Genomic DNA, 22,500 nt, shown 5'->3' on the forward strand with positions numbered 1-22,500 from the left:
TGCTTATGTAGGTGAGGAAATTTAATCAACCTATTATTTCACTGAAAAATATTGTACGTGAATAATACAATTATACAGACACACACCTTTTATAGACAAAGCTGACTTTGATGATAAATTAACAAAACTCAAGTCTTATGAGGGCACTTCTCAAAGGATCTTTCTAGCGTTCATTTGGCTCCTAGCTGTACTTGTTTTATTTCGTTTAATGAAATATTACACCCGACTAAGTCGTTAATTAGTTTCAAGAGACTCCACAGCCTTGATTTTCAACGTAAGCCGGATTTTTCCCTATGAAGTGGCTTAAAGGTTCCTTATACATATTTTGTACATGAAAAAGTAGTTACAACCCACTATAATCCTAGGAAAATAGATACTTACATTAATTAAGCTTCCATGTAAAGTAGAGTACTGTATAGTACGGTATTTAGAAATTATTTTAAGTCTTAGGGACCCCCATAAGGTGGTTTAAAAGACGTAAGTTGGATTCTATTTTTGTATTTAATATTCAAGGAGAGTGGTGTAAAGCCGGGACCGACTTCCGTTGAACCTCTGAAAAGAGAGGTCTCACTGTTACCTCAGTTCTCGCTTCCTTTCTTTCTTCTTGCTGCTCAACTTCTTCTGACTTTACTTCAGTGTAAAACTGCTGAAATATACCCCTCCCCCCACCACCACTCAGTTGCACCTGGTCTGTGCGAGTATATCCATGTATACATACACATATGTTTACCGAGATGGGTACAAGTATTTTGAAATTCATCTAATTATTAAATACATTACTTGGTCAAAGTTTTATTTAAATTACGAATACATTACTGGTAAATGTAATGTATTTAAATACTTAAATACACTTAAAATTATTTTCATACAATAAGCAATTCTGATAGTATTTATGGAATTATATACCAAAGCTCGCTAGACAACGCACATTGATTGAAGCTAGGAAGTTATAGTACCATGAGCCAATTTCATTGTATTTAAAAATTACGTTTTAATATCTACTAATACTAGATACATTTTGATATAGCTCTTCTGGGCCAATTGACCTAGAGGAGCTATGAAAAAACGAAAGCACTCGGTCAAACTTTAATTTTCTTTCTGATCCTTCCTCAAGCTCAGTGACTGGCTGGTAGTATATATATATATATATATATATATATATATATATATATATATATATATATATATATATATATATGTGTGTGTGTGTGTGTGTGTGTGTGTGTGTGCGTGTGTGTGTGTGTGTGGGAGAGAGAGAGATAGGATTTCTTTGAAAGCTGTTGTTTGTTGGGAATACATAACAGAACAATGTTTATAGGGATTTTTAGGGAGAAATGGAAAATAAATCTGTTTATTATGTTATGCGTTAGTTTACAGAAAATTAAAAGCAAGATATGGAATATAATACAGAAAATATAAATTAGGTTCAAGAAAATAAATGCATAGAATTTTTAGAGGAAGGGTTGAAAGTGTGGCTATATAAATACTGAAGATAAATTGAAGAAAAGTTCACTAGATTAAATTGAAGTGAGAAATGCCTAAAAGAAGAAAAATCAATGAGCTGCGGGCTAGGGTTAAAGACATTGAGGTGGAAGTGCGGTAGTTGAGATCGTATAATTCCAAGACAGCCGAGAACACTTGTGAGCATAGGGGCTTGGGAGGAGGTAATAAAATCTTTAGTGAAGGGGAGAGGGAAATTATTTGAGGTGCAGCTCGGTGATAAGAGAGAAGATCCTGTACAAGCATGTAAGAGAACGGATAGGTCTATCAGGTATAAAAGGGGAAAAGGCAAATAATGAAATAGAAGGAAGAAAAAAGAAAAATGCAGAAAATCAAAACTTGTTCCACAAGGAATTAAATAGTGAAAGAGATATTGAACAAATGTATTGTATAAATAAATCTGCTAAAGGAGACTATTTTTAAGTTAATTGAGTCCTGAGTCGATAATAGTCTTTTGAAATAACATTGACTGTGATTGACAGAGGCAAACCTGAATGATGCAAGAGGGGAAATATTAAGTGTAAAAAGTTGAAAAAGTTTTTGCAAGTGACAGAAAGGGACCTAAATAAAGACGAGTAACTTTTAGGCTTACTAGTTCATTGCTGCAGTATCATAATGATAGAGTAACTGAGTGGTTGGTTACGGTTCGAAAGGTACGTCTACAGGAAGGAAAGCTTCTGTAGGATTTGGTAAGAGGCTTAATTGTTTCAGTATATAAAGTGATGGAGGTAACTGAACAAATTATAGACATGCCGTAACCTAGTATAACACTCTTTAAACCACATTCAATGATGCTTCAAAAGAGTGTATCGACCGAAGATTGAATTCAAAGCTAAACACACACACGCACACACACACACACACACACACACACACATATATATATATATATATATATATATATATATATATATATATATATGTGTGTGTGTGTGAGAGAGAGAGAGAGAGAGAGAGAGAGAGAGAGAGAGAGAGAGAGAGAGAGAGAGAGAGCGTGAATGTACACGTGTTTGGTTGCATTCCCATGCCTTTGGAAGGATTAAATGGAAATGCATTTAAAGAAGTACAGGTAGATGCTTGGAAAATTAAATTATGATCGAAGGAGTAGTAATAGGAAAGACTCTTTAATACTTTCAAGAGGAAATTGTTCTTTCTTATCTATTAATCCTAATTGAGAGAGAGAGAGAGAGAGAGAGAGAGAGAGAGAGAGAGAGAGAGAGAGAGAGAGAGAGGGGGGGGGTGTTTGTTATTTCAGTCTATCCAGAATAAATTGCTAGAATAACTTGTGAAAATAATCTTATATACTTCTTAATTATCTAGTTCAACTTATTAATGAACATAAAGACAACTAGTTGACGTACACATAAGCATGCATATTTGTATAAATTTGATGTACATATGCTAGGGGTAACAGTGGTTGGGAGCATGCAAACATGCCGAAAAACTGCAAGCGCAATCCTTACTTGCGACGAAGGATGAACCTGCCATTCATGGACGGTCTTTAAACCTTTAAAAAGCCTCAGAATCTGTTTTCCTTTTCATAATTATAGTTTGGCTACTCCGATGACACATTTTTATTCAATACATGTTATTGGTTTATATGTGTATTTTTCATGTTATTGAAAGCCATCGATTTTAAACTTCGAATAAAACTTACATCAATGTTTGTTTACATTTTCTCTATTTATTGAGCGAGAACCCTATTTCAATTTAGTTCCAAGATAAAAATAAAATAAAAGAGGGAAATGAAGGAATATGGGTTAAGCCTAGCGTTTATATAAGACAAGAAAACGGTATCAGGAAGCGATTTCCACCGAATGGTCTCCCCGGCCACAGTCCGGGCTTTTATGGCCCAAAAATCTTACAAACTATTCATTACATGCTTTTATTATAAAAACAGTATCCGAACATTGTTTTGGAAGTCGTTCTTCTTACCGTTTCTTTAAAAAAAAATAAAAAAGGAAATCTTGTTCCTTACTTATTGTTATATTTTTTCCTATATCTTCAATGTAATCAAGATTCATTATGTTTTCATTATTGTAATTTCCCCCTTTGCCTGTCTTTATCAAATTATATTTTCAATCAAAAGCACTGTGAATGTCATATTTATCAATATCTTTAATATTTAGTTTCTTTTATAACATCAAATTTAGCATTTCTCTTTCTATTTACTCTTACTTGGAATAATAATCCCCATTGCACTCTAGTGTGGAGGTCATTAACACCACCATCTTAACCCTCCACGGTATACAAGAAATTCATCAGGCCCTTTACTGTCTTCCCTTTATTATCCTCACGGTTAGGACTTGTGTCTCCTCTCCCATCTCGTCAACATTATCATTCTTATTTACGTTTTCTTCCGATTACTCCGACTCCCCATTTTGTTGTTGTGACTACCTCTCGGGGGGTACTGACCCCTCCATAATCGGATCACGAGTCTTCCTTTTTTCCCCTCCGCGACTCATCAAAATGTTGACTGGGACGAACTCGTATTTTATTGATTCTTCTGTATCTTTCTTTTTTATTGTACCTTTATAGGTTTCAGGGACTGAGTAGAGGTCAGCCGTTTTTTTTTATCTTTATTCTTACCGCGTATTAATCAATTCTCTGTCTGTAAATAGGAAAATAGGCGTAAACTGGTATAGTTATTTTGTATTTTGATATCGTATTTTAGGAAAAGTAGAAAATTACATGTATACTGTATCACATAGATTTAAAAATATCTTTAAAAAAATCTTCGAAATTAGGCAAGTAAATAATTAGTTTGCATATCATAAAAAAACAATAATACTATTTTGGCACATGTTGCAAATATATAAATCTGAAATTAGGCTATCACTATTTTTTTATTCTTGTTTTAATTATAGATTTTTTTTTAGGTACTTTATAATCTTACTGTAGGGGAGCTTCATAATCTCCTAGGAAAAAAAATAAAATTCTCATTTTGCCTGGTTATCATAAATATTCTTGATAGTGATAAATTTCTACCAGCCATCCAAGAAAAATGTTTAACTTTCATTTATAAAAAAGGTAAAGAATGGTAATTGATTCCAAGAAAAGAACAATACGCCAAGTTATTACATTGTTGATCGATGTAATTAAGTTCATATGTCTTCTGGGGGTGATTTATTTTACACTTCAGCCGACGAGGGAAAACCGTCAAGAGATTAATCTCGGCCCTGATGGTGTCAGTGAATGGAAATAGGGAGACGGGGAGGAGGAGGGGATAAAAGAATGAGTGTTGATAGAAATGAGGAATGATGGGTAGAAGGGCTGTAGGAAGTAATAGAGAGGGGAACTGAGAGGGGCAAGGATGAAGGGAGGAAAGGGAGGGCGAAGTGATGGAGACGGGAATGGACTACTGGCTGCTAAGGAGAAAGAGTCTATGTGAAGAAGACCAACAAACCAATCTGTTGCTATTACGATGGGAAGGGAGAGAGGGCCATAAAAAAAGTCAAATTAACGGTGGATTCAACAGGGATGATTCAAGAATGATTTAGTGGCTCTCTTTTTAATAAAAGTATAATTTTATAAGGGATGAAGCGCTCAATTGCGAAACAGAATGTATCTTACGCTAGTGGGTGAATGCATGATTAAATGCTATTCAGTAAGGATGTACTGTAGGAATAAGGGCTTGCAATATACACAAAGGATCGAAGGCGAAGGATTTTTTTTTTTTTAATATCTTAACGCTTTGTTTTATATCGAGAAACAATGCTATTTATATGCTCAAATTCGATCACATGAGTTTAACATTTGCATAACATAAATGATGATATAGTCGATATTAGTATGCATACATTCAACGACCTTCGTCGATTAGGGTGAAGTTTGCTTACAAGTTGAAAATTGTTACAGTTAGAGAGATACTTATGGTTGACATTATCATAAAAATCTACAATAGAATAATGGTAATGGAAATAAGTTTAAACTGTTGTGTTATATTAAACGGTTGATTGGAGTCCAAAGGCAGTTACAATGCACGCTGCATGGAATGGAGAGATGAGAGAGAGAGAGAGAGAGAGAGAGAGAGAGAGAGAGAGAGAGAGAGAGAGAGAGAGAGAGCGAAAGAGCATTCTTTATTTGTATGTGCATTGCTTGTTACTCATGCATTATATGACTCCCCTGAAGAAGATATTCATGTGAAAATGGGTGACCTGCCCTAGAGTCATGCAGTTGGCGAGTCTGACAGGAGAAACACAGGTTTTAAGGCTGTTAATGGTGATCCAATTTTAGAGTTTGACATGAATTAAATGATGGAACGCAATCCTTGTCATCCTTAGTAATGCCATGACATATGAACTTCGACTTCAGTATCTTTGCAGCAGGTCCGCACAAAGGTGGTGAGAGGCCATGATCAATTGAAGCATCTGTGGTGCATGGTGGCCGGTATCCACGGGCAGGGCCCATCAATACTAACAGCACAGAAGATGGTGTCATTGTAGTTATTTAGGACAATGTCTTCCCAATGTAGAGACATGCAGGATATCCTGTAGTTTTGGTACGATGGGGTGCTTAAGTTGGTTTTCTGATAAAGCAATGTAATTCAATCCGAAGTGGACAGTAGAGAGATGACATTATTATCTGACAGACCAGGTGTCGGATTGTTCAGTGAAGGTGCGTATATGGGGCATGTAGTCCATGAGAATGATGAAAGATGTACCTTCTAAGAATGGTGAAAGTGAAAAACAGCAAATGCACACCATTAATTTGCACTTGAAGGTGGAGTAGCTAGTTTCCTGACGCTTTGGCATTTAGTGAGTTATTAGAATCATATTGACTAGTGAATAATGCCGATTATACAACTATTTTAATTGGGCATATGTTGGACCTAGTTTTGAGTGATGCAATGAATAATATTGTGTCTGATATAAATATTGAAGTGCATAAACTTATTACGTTTAGTCTACCTCTACAGAAACATGCAAGAGTAAAAAAAAATTAACTTTAGACATGAATAAAATTTTTCTCTTACCTTATTTATTAAAGAAGTTACAAAGAAAATAAATGATTCTATCAACATTCCCTGTGATCATGATAACCAACGTCTTATGGGAGTTATGTGTGTAAACTGTCTTCGACCACTTATGAAAAAGTTAGTATAAGTGAATATGATACCATGTGCCCACCGATGAAAAAGATGATAACTGTTCCAGACCAATCTCTTTGATTTGATGGAGAGACTTTAGTGAAAAAGAGGGAAAAATACGCAAAGAAAGAAAGTGTAATCGGTTAAAAACTGAAAGTACATGGGTAGAATACAAAACTGCTACGCGTCAATATAACTACCTACTAAGAAGGAAAAAAGTGAATACTATAAGAGAAAGATCCTCGAAGCAGCAACAGACATAAATAAATTATATCGTCTCCTAAATGGTATAATGGGAAATGTAAACGAAAAGAATCTACCTGATGGATACAGTGACCAGGAGCTAGCAAATAATTTTCTTGTATTCTTTAAAAGCAAAGTTGAAAATTTAACCTGGTCATTTGTAAATACAAATACTGTACATCAGATTAATGGTACACCTGACACATATACACAATGAATAAGATTTAAAAACATAACACAAGATGTCATCACCGGGATTATCAAGAGAGCAAAGAAAACAAACTGCGCCATCGATCCTATACCTATATCTGAAGTAATTGGGGAGAGAGAGTTGATGAATGTAAGTTTCCCAAATATGAAAAAATGGCTATAGTCACACCAGTTCTGAAAAATACTATGGACTACCTAGAATTAAGCTCATATAGACCTATTTCGAAACTATCCTTCGTTTCAAAAGTGCTTGAATATGTAATTCTTGAACAACAAGTCAGTCACTTGAAAGTAATAGAAGCTTTGCCTGACAACCAATCTGCTTACAGAAAACTATACTCTATGGAGACAGCCATCTTCTCTGTTATAAATGATATGTTGAAAATGATGGATAAAAATGAATGTGGTATTTTAATATTACTCAATCTCAGTGCGGCTTTTGATACAGTTGTGCATGAACTGCTACTAAATGTTCTACGGTGCATCGGCGTTGAAGATCTAGCCTTCGAATACCTAAAAGACTAATTGTTTGGTAGAAATTACTGTGTACAAATTGGAAACTCTTATTCATCATATGAACCTTTAAACAGAGGGGAATCCCTGGGGAGTGTACTTGTCCCAATCTTATCCTGCATCTATACTATTGGTCTATCAAAAATACTACAAAGACATGGTGTGAAGTTCAAACTATTTGCGGATGACTCACAATTTTACTTTTCCATAAATAATATAGATGACACTGCTGAAACTCTAAACCAGATCCTTGATAGTGTTAAAGAATGGATGAAAATTAAACAACGAAAATTAAATGAGAAAAAAAAAACTGTGTTCATGGTGGTGGATAAGAGAAACAGTGTGAGAAGCTTGGCTGATATTTAAATGAACATAGATAATGACTCAGTGCCGATATCTAGTAAAGCTAGTGATCTAGGTGTATTTTTTTACTGTAACTTGTCTCTCAATGCCCAAATAAATGATATAATAAAAGCTGTTGGTTATCACCTAAGAAATATTGCATTTATAAAAAAAGTACCTGAAAGAAAATTCTGTAAAGAAACTTGTGATAAACTGTGTTAATACCATGATTGACTACTGCAACTCCATCTATTACAATTTACCAAAAGTACGACTTAAGAAATTACAAAACATAATAAACAGAGGAGCAAGACTGATAAAAGGTGTCCCACCTAGAGAAAGGATCACCCTTATACTAACTGATTTACACTGGCTGCCGATTAAAGCCAGAATTTAATTCAAAATATGTACAATAACCCACCAAGTTATCAGAACAGGTTGACCAAAATACCTAATAGAATTGCTACTTATTGCGCAGCCAACAAATTGTGTCGACTCGAGAATAGTTACAGACGGTTTCAAACTATTAGAACCTACATATATGTCTACTGTAGGCTCCAGAGCCTTTAAATATGTGGCCCCGAGACAATACAATAAGCTTCCACGAGACATCCGAATGATTGAGGATATTAAGACTTTCAAGAGGAAACTGAAGACTTTCTTATTCCATGAGTCGTATGACAGTGACGATTTAACAGTAAATGAGCAATACATGATATGAAACTTCGAATACTCTGACCGAACAAGTTATAATGGCCACGGAGGTCCTGTAGAGAGTGCGTTTCCCCTGCTGTATGGAACCAGAAAAGCAGCCTTCAAAGTAAACTAAGTAAAGCACTGAAGAAAGTCAATGGGCTGGATGATCAGTTTATAAGCTGTTAGGGTACTGCCCGGGCAGGGGCATCACTGGCCTTTGTGGAGCGTAGGAAGGTTGCAGTTGGCATGGAAAAGGTGAGAGTAGTAGCAGGTGATAGTGGTTACTTTGTGTTGAACAAGGCCACCCCACTTCAAGTTTTTTTAATTGCCCTTAAGGGAGGCATAGATGGCGACAAGAATGGTGGTAAATGGTGATTTTGGCGATGTTGGGAGGGGTTAGTGGCCTGGATCTGTGTGCATCATTAGATGCCTGTAATCCCCATAAGGGCATAAGGATCAATCCTTATTCAGGATGATGTATAGGGGTGATAACCATGGGCTTGAGGCCTTTTAACAAAGATCTATTCATTCATCTCGGCTATTGTACAGTCAGCTTCTGTTAAATGGACTGGTGAAAACAGCTGAATCTTGCAAACACTGAGGGTCCAGTTGTCTTGATATGGAAGTAAATACCATGTTTGATGGTTATCTGGTATAGTTCTGGGCAAAAGACGTTGAGATGCAAAAGTGAGGAGGTGGGCATAGACATCTGTCAGCATGCTGATTCGCAGAGAGAGAGGTTAATGGCAGCAAGTGATAAAGGTGGACGAGTTAAGAGCTGGTATCAACTAAGTGTTGTGTTATATCAACCAGGAGGTGGAAGTCGGTCAGGAAAACTAAACCAATGAGAGACGGTGTAACATTGGTAAAGTTGAAACCTGCACCGATGAGAGACATAACGTCTGCTAATGTAAAATTTCACTGTTACTGGGCTCTCCAAACGATTATCGTTCGTGCCTCATAACTGTGGCTGGGGATAGCAGATCTGTTGGTGGCTGACAGGTAGATATCAGCAGGATGAGAATGACTGGGTCATGTCTTTGACAAAGAACTAGGCAGTAGGGAACAACACATACCAGCGGTTATGAAAAACCGCACAGAATCATGCTAAAAGAAGAGATAAGTGTATAGGGGACTATTGCACAGGCAATGGACTAACTACATGTTGTTAGTATTGACATCTGGTCTCACACAAATATGTAGCAGCCCCAAACCTGGAGTGGTGGTAATACAACTGAGGCCAAGGGCTGCTGAGGGCGTTGGTAGGGGTATGGGCATGTAATGGCATAAGTAGACAGTGGGTGGCTTTATCACTACTCAGGCATGTCATAAGGTGACCGTCGATGTCCTACAGCATTCTCCTTAGCTTCTATTGTGGTTGATTGAATGTCCCCTTTGTCAGACGTTGAGTCTTTGATCCAGTTCTTGAAAGTGGCAAAGGGGCTGTTCATGAGGGCATCAAGTCTAGACGTTAGGTCCTTTATGTACGAGGTGTCAACATTGGGGAGACCGGCAGCTCTTAAAGGTTCAGGCACGGAGTAGGTTCACTTCTTGCGAGAACAGCATGCAGTGCAATGAAGACAAGCAATACTGCCTATTCCTCTAATGGCCATCGATGGCCATTCAGGAAATTATACTCTAAACTCTAAAGGGACGTCCCTATGCTCCCAAAGCTAATCGGATATTTCCAGGAAGGTGCCGTCAGTATAGCAACGAGGATGTCGTCTGCTTTGCTGTTTGAGTGGGTCACGGCCTTGATGCAGAACTGAGCCTTAGTGTTGAATCCTGGGAAACGCAGTTCTACTTGTGAATGGCGGGAGTTCACCATGACAGTGTGGAAATATATGAGTAAGGGTAGACGGTGGACATTGTATGAAGATACAGTAGACGACTCGATGATCTTGGAGGCAGTGGGCATAATCTCACTCTGCCGTTAATAATGTGATATGCCAGGAAGGTGTTAGTGATACAGGGGTTGCAGAACAACTATTTTATTTAACAAAAAATGCAGATAAGTATATACTCCAAATGGGCCACAATTGGGTTGACAATTGCATACCAAAATGATAAGAGTTGACATTATCATGTGTAGATTGAACGGATTTTGTCGCTTAGGTTGAGTATTGCTTGCAGCTTGAAGCTATTATAGTTGGAGAGATACTTAAGGATGACATTAACATAACAAATTGACAATAGAATATCGGTAATGAAAATAATCTAAATTTACGTTTGTTACATTTAAGGGCTTTTGTCGTTTAGGTTGAGAGAGAGAGAGAGAGAGAGAGAGAGAGAGAGAGAGAGAGAGAGAGAGAGAGAGAGAGCATTCTTCTTTAGTTAGGTATGCGTTGCTTGTTGCGCGTTCATTACAGTAGTATTAGTGGAGCTTTACAGTAACTGGATAGAGACAATGTTAAGTATGTTAAACTATATGATTTCCAGAACTTATAATGGGTTCTCTTAAGTTGAAAACTATCTTATAAGAATTATATTAAGGTTAAATCCAGGAGACATTATATCTTTAAAGGAAAAGACCACTGAACTTTTTAGTTTCTTTTATGAATTGCAAGTCTTTCCTTTACGGCACAAATAGATCGACATCAAAATCTCTAATGCTTCTAATCCGTATCTTCGGTGCGGTATAAGAATGTCGGTCCATAAGAATCACTTTTTATTGCATATACCAAATAATCTCGCTGGTTATTCTTGTGTAATTCTGTATTATTCTCAACTTGATAAGTTTAAAAAAAAAATGTGATTATACAAAGGAGAAATAGAATGGGCAGTTTTTTGCTTGCTATATGCTATTATGCCTGAATTATACATAACAAATTTGGGACCTTTCAAGGGCTTACTTTACTTCTAGACGTATTTTGGCTTTCAACTTGAAATCTTGCAACAGAAATCCATAACACGTTGCAAACGCAAAATGGGTGATTTTTATTTATCACTTAATGAGGATATTATTGATGAGGTCTAAAATATTTTGAAAGAACTTTCTGATAAAGAATAAATATTACAAATATTATTTTCTCTATTAGATTTTACCAATTTTTTATGTATGTTTATCAGGATAAAAATTCTATACATAGTTAGAATAATCAAATACAGATATTATTTAAGTCAATTATAAAACAATGCAGATACATTTCAGTAATATATATCGACATTCTTACCACTCACATATACAGTATGTTCCCATTTTCCATATTTGGATTCTGGTCCAGGATATTACTTTTAAAGTGTAATACGTTCATGTTCTAAGTATACACTATTTTTATCCAAACCCGTGACGAATGTAGTGTTATATCATTTGTTATAATCTTATTTGTTTGCTGTTGAACTACGAAGATTAAAGACCATTTTGTGCTCTATAGCTATTAATGGATGAGTAGGTTTTGGTAGTTAAAATAATTATGATCTGCAGAAACAATCTGTCTTATCATTGTCACAAGATTTTTGGATAAGAAAAATGGGGTAGGGTTTTCCATACCCTCAAGGAGAGTAGTACATAGTGTATACACATATACACACAACTGTATATATATCGTATCCGCTTTAATACAGAATCTTTTCATACCCGTTGAAGGGAGGCTATTATTCCTTCGCTATAGGTAATGAAAACGGCCACAAACTTTTTCGTTGGAGTTTTCACTTCGAGTTATGAGTTGGTCTTCAAATCTCTCTCTCTCTCTCTCTCTCTCTCTCTCTCTCTCTCTCTCTCTCTCTCTCTCTCTCTCTCATTATCATATTCTATTTAATCATCTGGTACCTATTTCGAAAGCGTTCTTATTCGTAGTATGTGTTATATCATTTAATACATACTCGCTTTTTATTGCCATTGCGTAATTTAGAGCAGCAGTTGATAATGATAAAAGAAATTGAACAAAATAGTCGAGTCCTTATTTGACTTTCATACAGATATCTTTTTGAAACTGATAATAAATTTTTAACCCCCAGCAGATACTGCTCAGAATATTGTTCATATTACGAATACATTAAGATTATGATTTTTTTTTTTTTTTTTTTATGACAGACCTCCCATGTCACCAAAATCTTTTAAAATTGATTTTAATCTTTTTATAGTGGATGTATTTGACAGTACAAGGAATACTCCTCTCATTTTTCATAGTCATCTCTGAGATGGTGGAGAAGGATTGGACTGGATCGGTGATTGGACATTAGCAGTCCTGGAATATGCTGATGATGCTGTCATTATTTACAAAACACCACAGGATTTGCAATGCTTGCTTACCAGAATGTATGAAATATCACGCGAGGATGGGCTAAAGATAAATAGAAGAAAGACAGAGATGATAGGAACGGAGTATGCAATGGAAGATGAAATATCATTGGAAGGATAAAGGATAAATGATGTAGAATCCTTTGAATATTTAGGAACTATGATCTCTAATACAGGGGCTTTAGAATTAATAGCTTAGTAAAAGATTGAAAAAAGCAAATCAGATAGTGGCTAGGTTAAGTAAAATTTTGAAATCAAATCGCCTGAATTTACATATAAAAATCAGACTATACATCAGTTGAGTGAGTTCAGTGTTACTGTATGTACATGAGTCGTGGTATAACAATGAAACAATCTCCAATAGATTTAGTAGATTTGAGAACAAAGCCCTTAGAAGGATATTTGGATTTAAATGGCCGAACAGGATTAGAAATGAAAGTACAAGATAGATTACTTTAGTGCCATATATGGATGAGATCATGATTAGAGGTAGATGGAAATTTTTTGCCTATGCTCTTCGCACTCCCCAAGAGATTAGTACATGAAACGTTCAGCTGGGCTCCACAAGGCACTAGAAGAGTTGGAAGACCCAAGTCTACATGGCTGAGGACTATGAAGTAGGAGATGATGACTGGAGAAGAATGGGACTAAAAGCTCAATATAGAGACGACTGGCGAAATCTAACCGAAGCCTTGTGTGTCAATAGGCGTAGTAGGAGAGGATTATGAGTGCTGACATCCTATGATTATGCATAGCGTTATAACTTTATTAGCCTAGACTGGGCTGCTTATTGAAACCTACACATCTTGTTCATTGTGGAATATCGTTTGTTTACAAATGAGAGGAATCTGGCGGAGATCTGCTGTTATAGATCCATCATCTTATTCTATCTTCCTACAATTCTGCAGCTGCTCTTTTTTTTATTTTTTTTTTTTTTTCAGGGATAATGCGTCTATACCATTAGCGGCCTCGGTTAATGTCTTCAGGTTAAAGTAATGTTGCGAGGATTTTTTTTTTTTTATGTTAGCTGTTCTCGGTAGTATTTTTTTTCATGGTATCCAAATGGAGGATCGGTTATTGGGTATATCATTAGTGCAACAGGATAAATTATTAAATTATTTAATCAATTTACTTTCTCCGATCTTAGTATCTATTTCATCGTTACATACAAAAAATCCTGTTGATCTTTGCGACAAATTACAAAATAATAACTTTAACGTTTCATCACAAATTAGTAAGCTTGAATGTTACTTCGTTGTTTACCAAGGTACACGATGATTTATTGGAATTCCTATCTGGTATTTTAGATACTCATGAGTTACTTTGACCAACCCCTACAGTTATTGTAATTATTTGTCTTTGTATTAAAAAGTGTACATTTAGTTTTATTCGCGATTGCTATGAATAAGTGTTTGGGTAGGGCCATGGGTAATCCCATGTCCCATCTTTTATCCAACATTTATGCGGATTTTTCTTTTTTATTTAGATTAATTCCTTCACTATGGTCTTTCCAAATTGTTTGGTATCGTTGTGTTAACGATGATTTGGGTATTCTACAAGAAAATTTCAATCTTGAGGGTTTTGTTTCAATCATTAATTCGTTGGTAGCATCCACAAACTTTAGTTTAGAAACTGATGAAAATAACAGTATCCCGTTTTGATAGTTAGACGACCAGATAAATGGAATTTTTCCATAGTATAAGGAAAACGTTTGTGCCTACCAAAAAAATTTCATATGTGCATTTCTACTCTGGCCACTCTAAATATCTAAAGTAATCTTTTTTTTTTACCCTTGTACCTTAGAACACTTACAATATACAACCCTGAGTGCATAACGGATAAGTTTACTAAAATTGAAGAAATTGCTACTAATCTTTGCTTTCCCAAATATTTTCTTGGGAACTGAATGACTACAGCTAAGAAAATATTTTATAATGCCCAATTATAGAAAAAGGTTATTATGAATGATGCACTTTATTTGCCATTTCTTTTTTTCAAAAACTAGATATTAGGCTAGTGTTTAAATATAAATTAACTTTTAAAAGACATGTTAATCAAGAATAGTTTTGGAAATGATAATAATATATGTATTACTCCTTGTTCATATTGTAACTTGTTCTATGTTGGCCAAACATCCAAAGGCATTTTTGTCAGAATAAAACAGCATAAGTTGTCAGTCTCTAGGGATCTCTTGATAATACTTTAGCCTCCCACTGGTTAGGAATTAGTCATAGAATTGGCGGTCAGAAACGAGTAAAATACTCCACGTTAATTTCTATAACCAAAGTAATATTGTGGAATATTAACCCTGGTCTGTTACCTTTAATCCAGTTTTATCTTCTTACCTAAAATTTGACTTGCCTGGATTTATCAAGGAATTAACAGCTGTGGTATCCTATTCTTTTGTATAAATACGATGTCCTTGTATATGTAATCTCATTGTGAATCCGTTGATGTTACTAATGGACGAAAGTACTAACACCAATCAAGTCTTTTTATTTTTCCTTTCATGGCTATAATGCACACACATGTATGCGTTAATCTTTATCTGTATAAGGAGACAGAGAAAATATTTAGAACAACTATTGAATACTGAAAATGATAGAGAGCAACTGGGAGAAGCACAAAGGGTGGAGGGGCCAGAGGTTGATATACGGAATACAGAAGTAAAGCGGGTATTGAGTAAAATTAAAAAGGGCAAAGCACCAGGTCCACCAGAATTTGAAATTGGAATGGTCAAGATATTAGCTACAGAGGGGGAGGAATGGATGCCAGATTTATTAAGATCAATATGGTAAGAGGAAATATTGCCTAAAGACTGGGAGGAGAGTCTTATGGTATCTATATTTAACCAGAAAGGTAATGTCGTAGAATGTGGTAACGACAGTGGAATTAAACTAACAGAGCAGGCTTTGAAAATCTATGGTAGGATGGTAGAGATTGAGAGATATTGTAAAGATTGGGAAACATCAGTATGGATTTTTGAGGGAGAGAGGGGCTGTGAATGCCATCTTTGCTGTAAGACAGCTACAGGGAAAGAGATTAAAGGGAAACCAGAAGCTCTTCTGTGCTTTCGTAGATCTAGAGAAGGCTTATTGTAGAATATCAAGAGAAGTCATGTTTTGGTGCTTGATGATGAGGAAAGTCCCAGAGAAGTTGGTTAGAATGGTAGAGATGGTGTACAAAAGAAGATGGACAAAAGTAATAACAGTTGTTTGGGAAACAGAAACTTTTGAAGATAGTGTTGGATTACACCAGAGATCAGCTTAATTAGTTCTGATCATGGATGTGCTAAATGAAATCACAACTCACCATATGCAGATGAATTGGTGATTGCCACTTGCAGAGAAGGGTTATAGAGTGGTAAAACCATTGGAGATGGTGGCTTGAGAGTAAATGTGTATAAGACTGAAGCTATGGGGGAGCAGTAAGAAAGGTAGGGACAGAATAGCCATGCATGAAACGGATATAAAACAGGTGGAACATTTAGATATTTGGGATCTACTATAAGTCAGAAGGCATGACGTGAGGCTGAAGTTAAGAGTAGGATACAAATCAGCCTGAGGGAAAGCTGAGGGAAGTAGCTGGAGTGGTGTGTGATAAGAAAATGTATCCTGCTTCTCCAACTAGGGTTGTAGCTTAGCAAGTAATAATAATAATAATAATAATAATAATAATAATAATAATAATAATAAGACAAGCGTTAATGTAAGGAACGAAAACGTGGGCTCTGAGATGAAAAAAGCAAGCAAAGCTTGATAACAGAGATGAGAATGCTGAGGTGGGTTATGGAAATAACATTGGTTGAAAGATGGGAAAATGGTGAAATAAGGATAATGGCAGATGTTGCAAAGGTTACACAGATGATAATGGTGTCACAACCGAGATTGTGCGGGTACTTGTTTAGGAAGGATGATAGAGAGGGAGTGAGGAGGGCTTGGGGTGAATCTGATAAGGGGTTAAGATTGAGAGGGAGGCAGAATATTAGATGGCGAGATAATGTGAAGGATGACATGGAGAGATGAGGTTTGGTGGAAAAGGATAATGTTTATAGAAAGTACTGGAAAGGGTGCATCAGGAAACCGGCCCCTTATACATACATACATACATACATACACACATACATACATACATACATATTGTACATATACAGTTATTTGCCTTTCCTACCAGAAATCTTATTTTCCGCATTGGAAATCGCCATAGTCGCTACTACTGTCAATATTTGATAGATTTTATCACCTTGCAAAGTAAACTATATTTCATAGCTATCTGTAAGGATTATTGAATCAAATAGATGTTCATCATATGTTTCGAGGTCCAAGTTATCACGATTCGGTTTGTTTAAGTTTCCATGGAAGTTCTAATGTTCGTGCGGGTGTGTGTTGTGGTATGGCGATTTATTCTTCTAGAAATGGATTAGTTGTGTATGAAAATTTTTTGTTGAATATTATTACAGAAAATTCTTGGGCATTTGTAATAAAGTTTTCGGTCATTATTTGGCAAATGGTATCGCAGTCGTCAAATAATTTCCCTTTTGCATCGCTATACATGCTGGTCTTAGAATTGTGAAAATATACATGCAAAGTAAAACGCACTAAAACCTTAATAGTCATCCGCGATCAAACCCTTCGTCATGGAAATTCAATAACAAAAAGTTGCAGCCAAACTTGAATATTCATTAACACGCGGAAAGGCCAAACAACGATGCTTTTGTGAGCGGGATCACCAGAAAACATTTATCCAGAGAAAATATTAAAAGGAATAAAATGTTGAAATACGAGGATATGCGGGAACATAATGAAATCGAAAGCATTCCGCAAGGTCTAATTGCAATGCAAAGTTGAAATGTGTCGCAACATGAATTTAGATCGCTCGTTCCCGAGAGAGGGTGGCCATCAGTTGACAGAGTGACCTTTGTATGACGTGTGCGTGTACGTACAGCATATATAAATATTTTAGAGAGAGAGAGAGAGAGAGAGAGAGAGAGAGAGAGAGAGAGAGAGAGAGAGAGAGAGAGAGAGAGAGAGAGAGAGAGGATGGTTTCACCTTGGTGGGGTAAATGGAGATTTCATGTTTTTCCGATTTCTATGATGGTCGACATTCTGATGAACAACTCACCACTCCCATCTATTGTTTTTTTATCCTTCACTTTTTTCCTCTCTCTAATGGGTGTTCAATGTTGATTAACCACCAGCTACATATTTAATTACTAACGCCAAACAAAAAGCAGAAGGAAATTTTATCCCTGTGCTCAAACTTTTCCTTCTCTGCATCGGTCCGTGTTGTTGTTGTGGTATTGTAGCCACCAATTCCTCTGCTTCCCTTGTTCAGCCCGTACGTGATCTGAAAAATTCAGAAAGTTAGTTGTTAAGCAAAAGGGGTTTTTAGTTGTAGAAACAGACGTGAACAGAGGAAGGTTGATGAGTGGTGGTGGAAGGGGTTAATCACGTCACGGATAGTAGTAGTTTGAAAGATTGTAAGGCCTTTGAAATGTAGAGATATATTGCAGGTGGGGTTGTCCAACCCTTTACTCCCTAGGGTCCCTGCTGAGTATTTTAGTAGTAGAAAAGGTTTTGGAAAAATACAGAGGATGATGTATATAGGGCCTTACAGTGAGGGGATGAGAGGAATTTTAATGAGTAATTCATAGGTTACATTACTCGGTGGAGGTAGGTTTGAAGCAACTGTCTGTGAATTTCAGTATACTCAACAATTGTTTTTGCCAATGTGGCTGCAGTCTGCATGGCGTGTTGTGAGTTAACGTCTGCTTGTAGGTTACCCCACAATTGTACTGTCTCCCTACATCTTACATCATAGCAGGTAGTGCAGGAGGGCGTGTTGTGGTGTCTCGTCACAGTGTTCACATGGTCTTTCACTTTTTTCTACAATCTCCCAGCATGCTTTGTATCCCAGCCTGAGTCTGTGAATGCATACAGCCTGGTCTCTTGGTGTGTGTCTGTCAATGGGGGAGGCACTAGATCTGTGGCCCACTTGTACCATGTGGCAGAGGGGAGTTATTCTCTATCCACTTGTGTAGATCTTTATTTAACTTTTCTTTGAGTGTGGCTTTATTTTATTTTTTATTTGTTGAAGTCCAGGCTGTATGTGCACCTGTACCTGTCTATGTGTCGTGCTTTTGGCTAGCTCATCAACTGAGAATCCAGTTGAGAGTTACAGGTCTGCCTCTTTCATTGTGCTGATATAGTAGTGCCTTGATATCTGCTAGTAGCGCCTTGTTCTCTTTATTCTTTGCTTATTGCAGGGCTTGCATTGAGGATCCCGAGTCACTATGGATGACTACTGGTCCTTCTTCGTTTTCAATTGTGTATTTTAGTGCTTGCTGTATTGCAACAAGATCTGTCTGCATGGTGGAGGCATTGTTGTATGTTTTCCAGCAAGTCGTAAAGTTGTTGGAATACAATGTAGATCCTGTTGTCTGAATTCCAGGATCTACAGTGCCATCTGTGTAGTCGGTCTGTGCCCCTGCAATTTCTGTGCTCCTGATTGTTTCTCGGGCTGCAGTTCTTAGTTCCTCCATTGTGCAGTCTTCCTTTGCTTTTGGAAGTTTTGTATACCTAAAGGTCGCTACTTCCTTTTTCCAAGGTGGGATGTGCTGTGTGCCCTGAGCTGTGTCTGAGCTCAGTTGTAGAATTTCTTCAGCTATTCCCAGGCTCTTTATGTTATTACTGTGATCCTTAACATAGGAGCTTGGGATCTGGATATCAGGTAGCTTTACGGGCTCCTCTTTTACTCTCTTTTTTTGCTATTGCATCTGTCAGAGAGAAACATTTTTGCTATAGTGCTTGCATTTCTCTGTGCAATCCTGTCTTCTAAAGTCGGTAGGTTGGTTTCAAGCCTGATATAGCACAGCCTTGTCCACATAGATGCTCCTAGCATGAGTCGCATGGCATCATTTTGTATTACCTCTATAGTGGCTTTTTTGGCCTCTGTCAGGTTTGTTAGGGTGGGAGCCGCATAGTCCATATGAGTTCTGGTGCAGGCTAGATAGTACTTCTTTTGAATAAGTTCATTTGTTCAGTCCTTTAGAGAACACATGTATCTCATAGCTGCCAGTCTTGCATTTGATCTTTCTTATAGGTACTTGATTTCTTCCTTGAAGGTTAGCTGTTCGTCTATAACAACTCCCAGGTGCCTGTAGCTATCAACCCATTCTGGGGGTTCCGTTCCTATGGTGAGTGGTTGTAAGGGATTTGGGGCTCTTTTTGTCATAGCTTTTGTTTGTTTATGTTTATTCTTAGACCCAACTCATTTGACTTTTGGCTGAAGTCATTCAGTGCCCTCTGCATTCTCACTATTCTGACTTGCCCTCGTGATTACGCATACATCGTCAGCATAGATGAATATCTCCACTCCTTTAGGGAGTTGAAGAGAGGCTATATTTTCCATGAGGATGTTGAATAGGAGGAAGGTAAGAATTCCTCCCTGTGGACTTCCATTTTCCAAGTCATGAAAAGGTGGAATTTGATTCTGCCTTGTCTTCCTAGTACATAGTTCTTTGTCCATGCTAGTAGATGACCTTTTACTCCTTTTCTGACTACGGATTCCAGCATTGCGGCTGGGCTGGCTAGCTCAAAGGCCTTCACAAAGTCTATGAAGACTATTGTTGCCTTCTTCTGGTTTATACAGCTGAAACATCTGTTATGCATTCAGTGGTTCCAATTCCTTCCTGATATGCATTTAGCTGTTTATGCAGGGGACCAATTTTATACTTTATTCTGTTTAGTACTATTTTTCTCCGGTTTTTTTCCATACATGATACTAGAGCTATTGGTCTTGGATTTTCCGGATCCTTTGGCTTGTGGATTGGCTGAGTGTCCTGTTGTGTCCAGGCTTGGGGCCTTGTGTGCTCTAGGTGTATTTTGTTCATTATCCTCAGGAATGTGGTTTCTCTTGCAGGACCCATGTCTGATCATGTTGTAGGTTATTATGTCTGCTCCAGGTGCAGTGTCTTTGCCTGTTTTGTACACTGCTCTCAGTTCCTCAATTGTGTATGGGGTGGTAGTGTCTTCCTGTAATTGACAGGCTGTGTTGATCTCCTCCCATCTGGACGGTGCAAGTTACTCCTGAAGTATTCTTGTTTCAGGGGAGAGGTAAGAAGAGCCTGTCCTCTCTGTGAAGGCTGTTGCAAGGCTTTCTTCTTCTTCTTCGGGATGCGGATGAACTGCCACTGGTGTCCTCTTTTTCCCAGCTAATCTGTTCAGCCACTTCCATAGGTCAGAGAGATATGTGTACTGTGACAACACCGGTCCATGGATTGTTCCTATAATAACGTAAGGTGAAATCATCGGTAGCACGGTTCCCGCACTATGACATCACTGGTATGTGTGGACCGGGCTGTGAACTTAATTATTATGTTTTGATGTTAATTTGCTCCTATGATGGTGTTCACAATTTACATACAGGATACATATATATATATATATATATATATATATATATATATATATACATGCAGACATACTTATATGATATTATTATTATTGTAATTTTTGAGCTATCTGTAAACATTTCAGTTCATTATGAATTTAGTTACTGATCTCAACTTTAATGAAGGAGTTACCCTTTAAACCGGGTTTCTGAAATTCATTTGAGATAAAAATCGAGAGCACTGTCTTTATATATTTAAGGTTTGAAACAGTCAATTAGATTTAAGTATTTTGGAAGATATGACTGAGCTGGGGGAGGAAAGGTCATTGTGCTGATATGTACAGATAGAAACAAATAGTGCTGTTCCAAGAGTTATCAGCTTAAGTAGAACTATATCTCAGCATTTAGGCAAATGGGGTCTCACGAGGTCAATTTTATAATAGTCATGAAATTCGATAAGAGAATGTTAAAGAGATCAATCAATTTGGTTAATTAAAATGTATTTGCACAAATAAACGTACCGGATAGTTATAAAGAAATATGCATTACTTGGCTGAGGTGGTATTTTCAGTTAATTTGCACGATTTGATCTGAGATGCTAGATATCACCATTTGACCATATTTTGAGAAAAAATCCACAAAACAACATCACTGGTGACAAGTGCATCGCCCAGAAGCTGTGCTCTTGTGACGTTACAGAGCAAGTGAAATGAGCGATTGGATACCTAGGTGAGCACACCTGTTATACCGTCTTGGTACAGATGATCCTCAGTTATAGAAAGACAACGTTACCAAAACATCCTAAAAATAGTGTGAAGAGAATGTAATGAATATTAATCTTTTTATAAATCATGCGAATAGGGAATATTTATTTATTTATAGAATTGGTTTGATCATACATTTATTTGTTGCGATCAAAAATATTAATAGCCCACACCTGATGGTGAGCTTTTCCCAAAATAGTTAGGGTAGTTGGAGGATAAATGATAATACTTTTGCCAGATTTTCTGCTTAACTATTTATGCGGCTCTCAGGCTGAATGTTTGTTTATTTATACCCTGCCAATATATATATATATATATATATATATATATATATATATATATATATATATATATATATATATATATATATATATATATATATATATGTGTGTGTGTGTATATATATATGTATATATATATATATATATATATATATTTATATATATGTATATATATACATATATATATATATATATATATATATATATATATATATATATATGAAGTAATTC

The sequence above is a fragment of the Palaemon carinicauda genome, chromosome 6, assembly GCF_036898095.1.
Source record: "Palaemon carinicauda isolate YSFRI2023 chromosome 6, ASM3689809v2, whole genome shotgun sequence".
Lineage (NCBI taxonomy): Eukaryota > Metazoa > Arthropoda > Malacostraca > Decapoda > Palaemonidae > Palaemon > Palaemon carinicauda.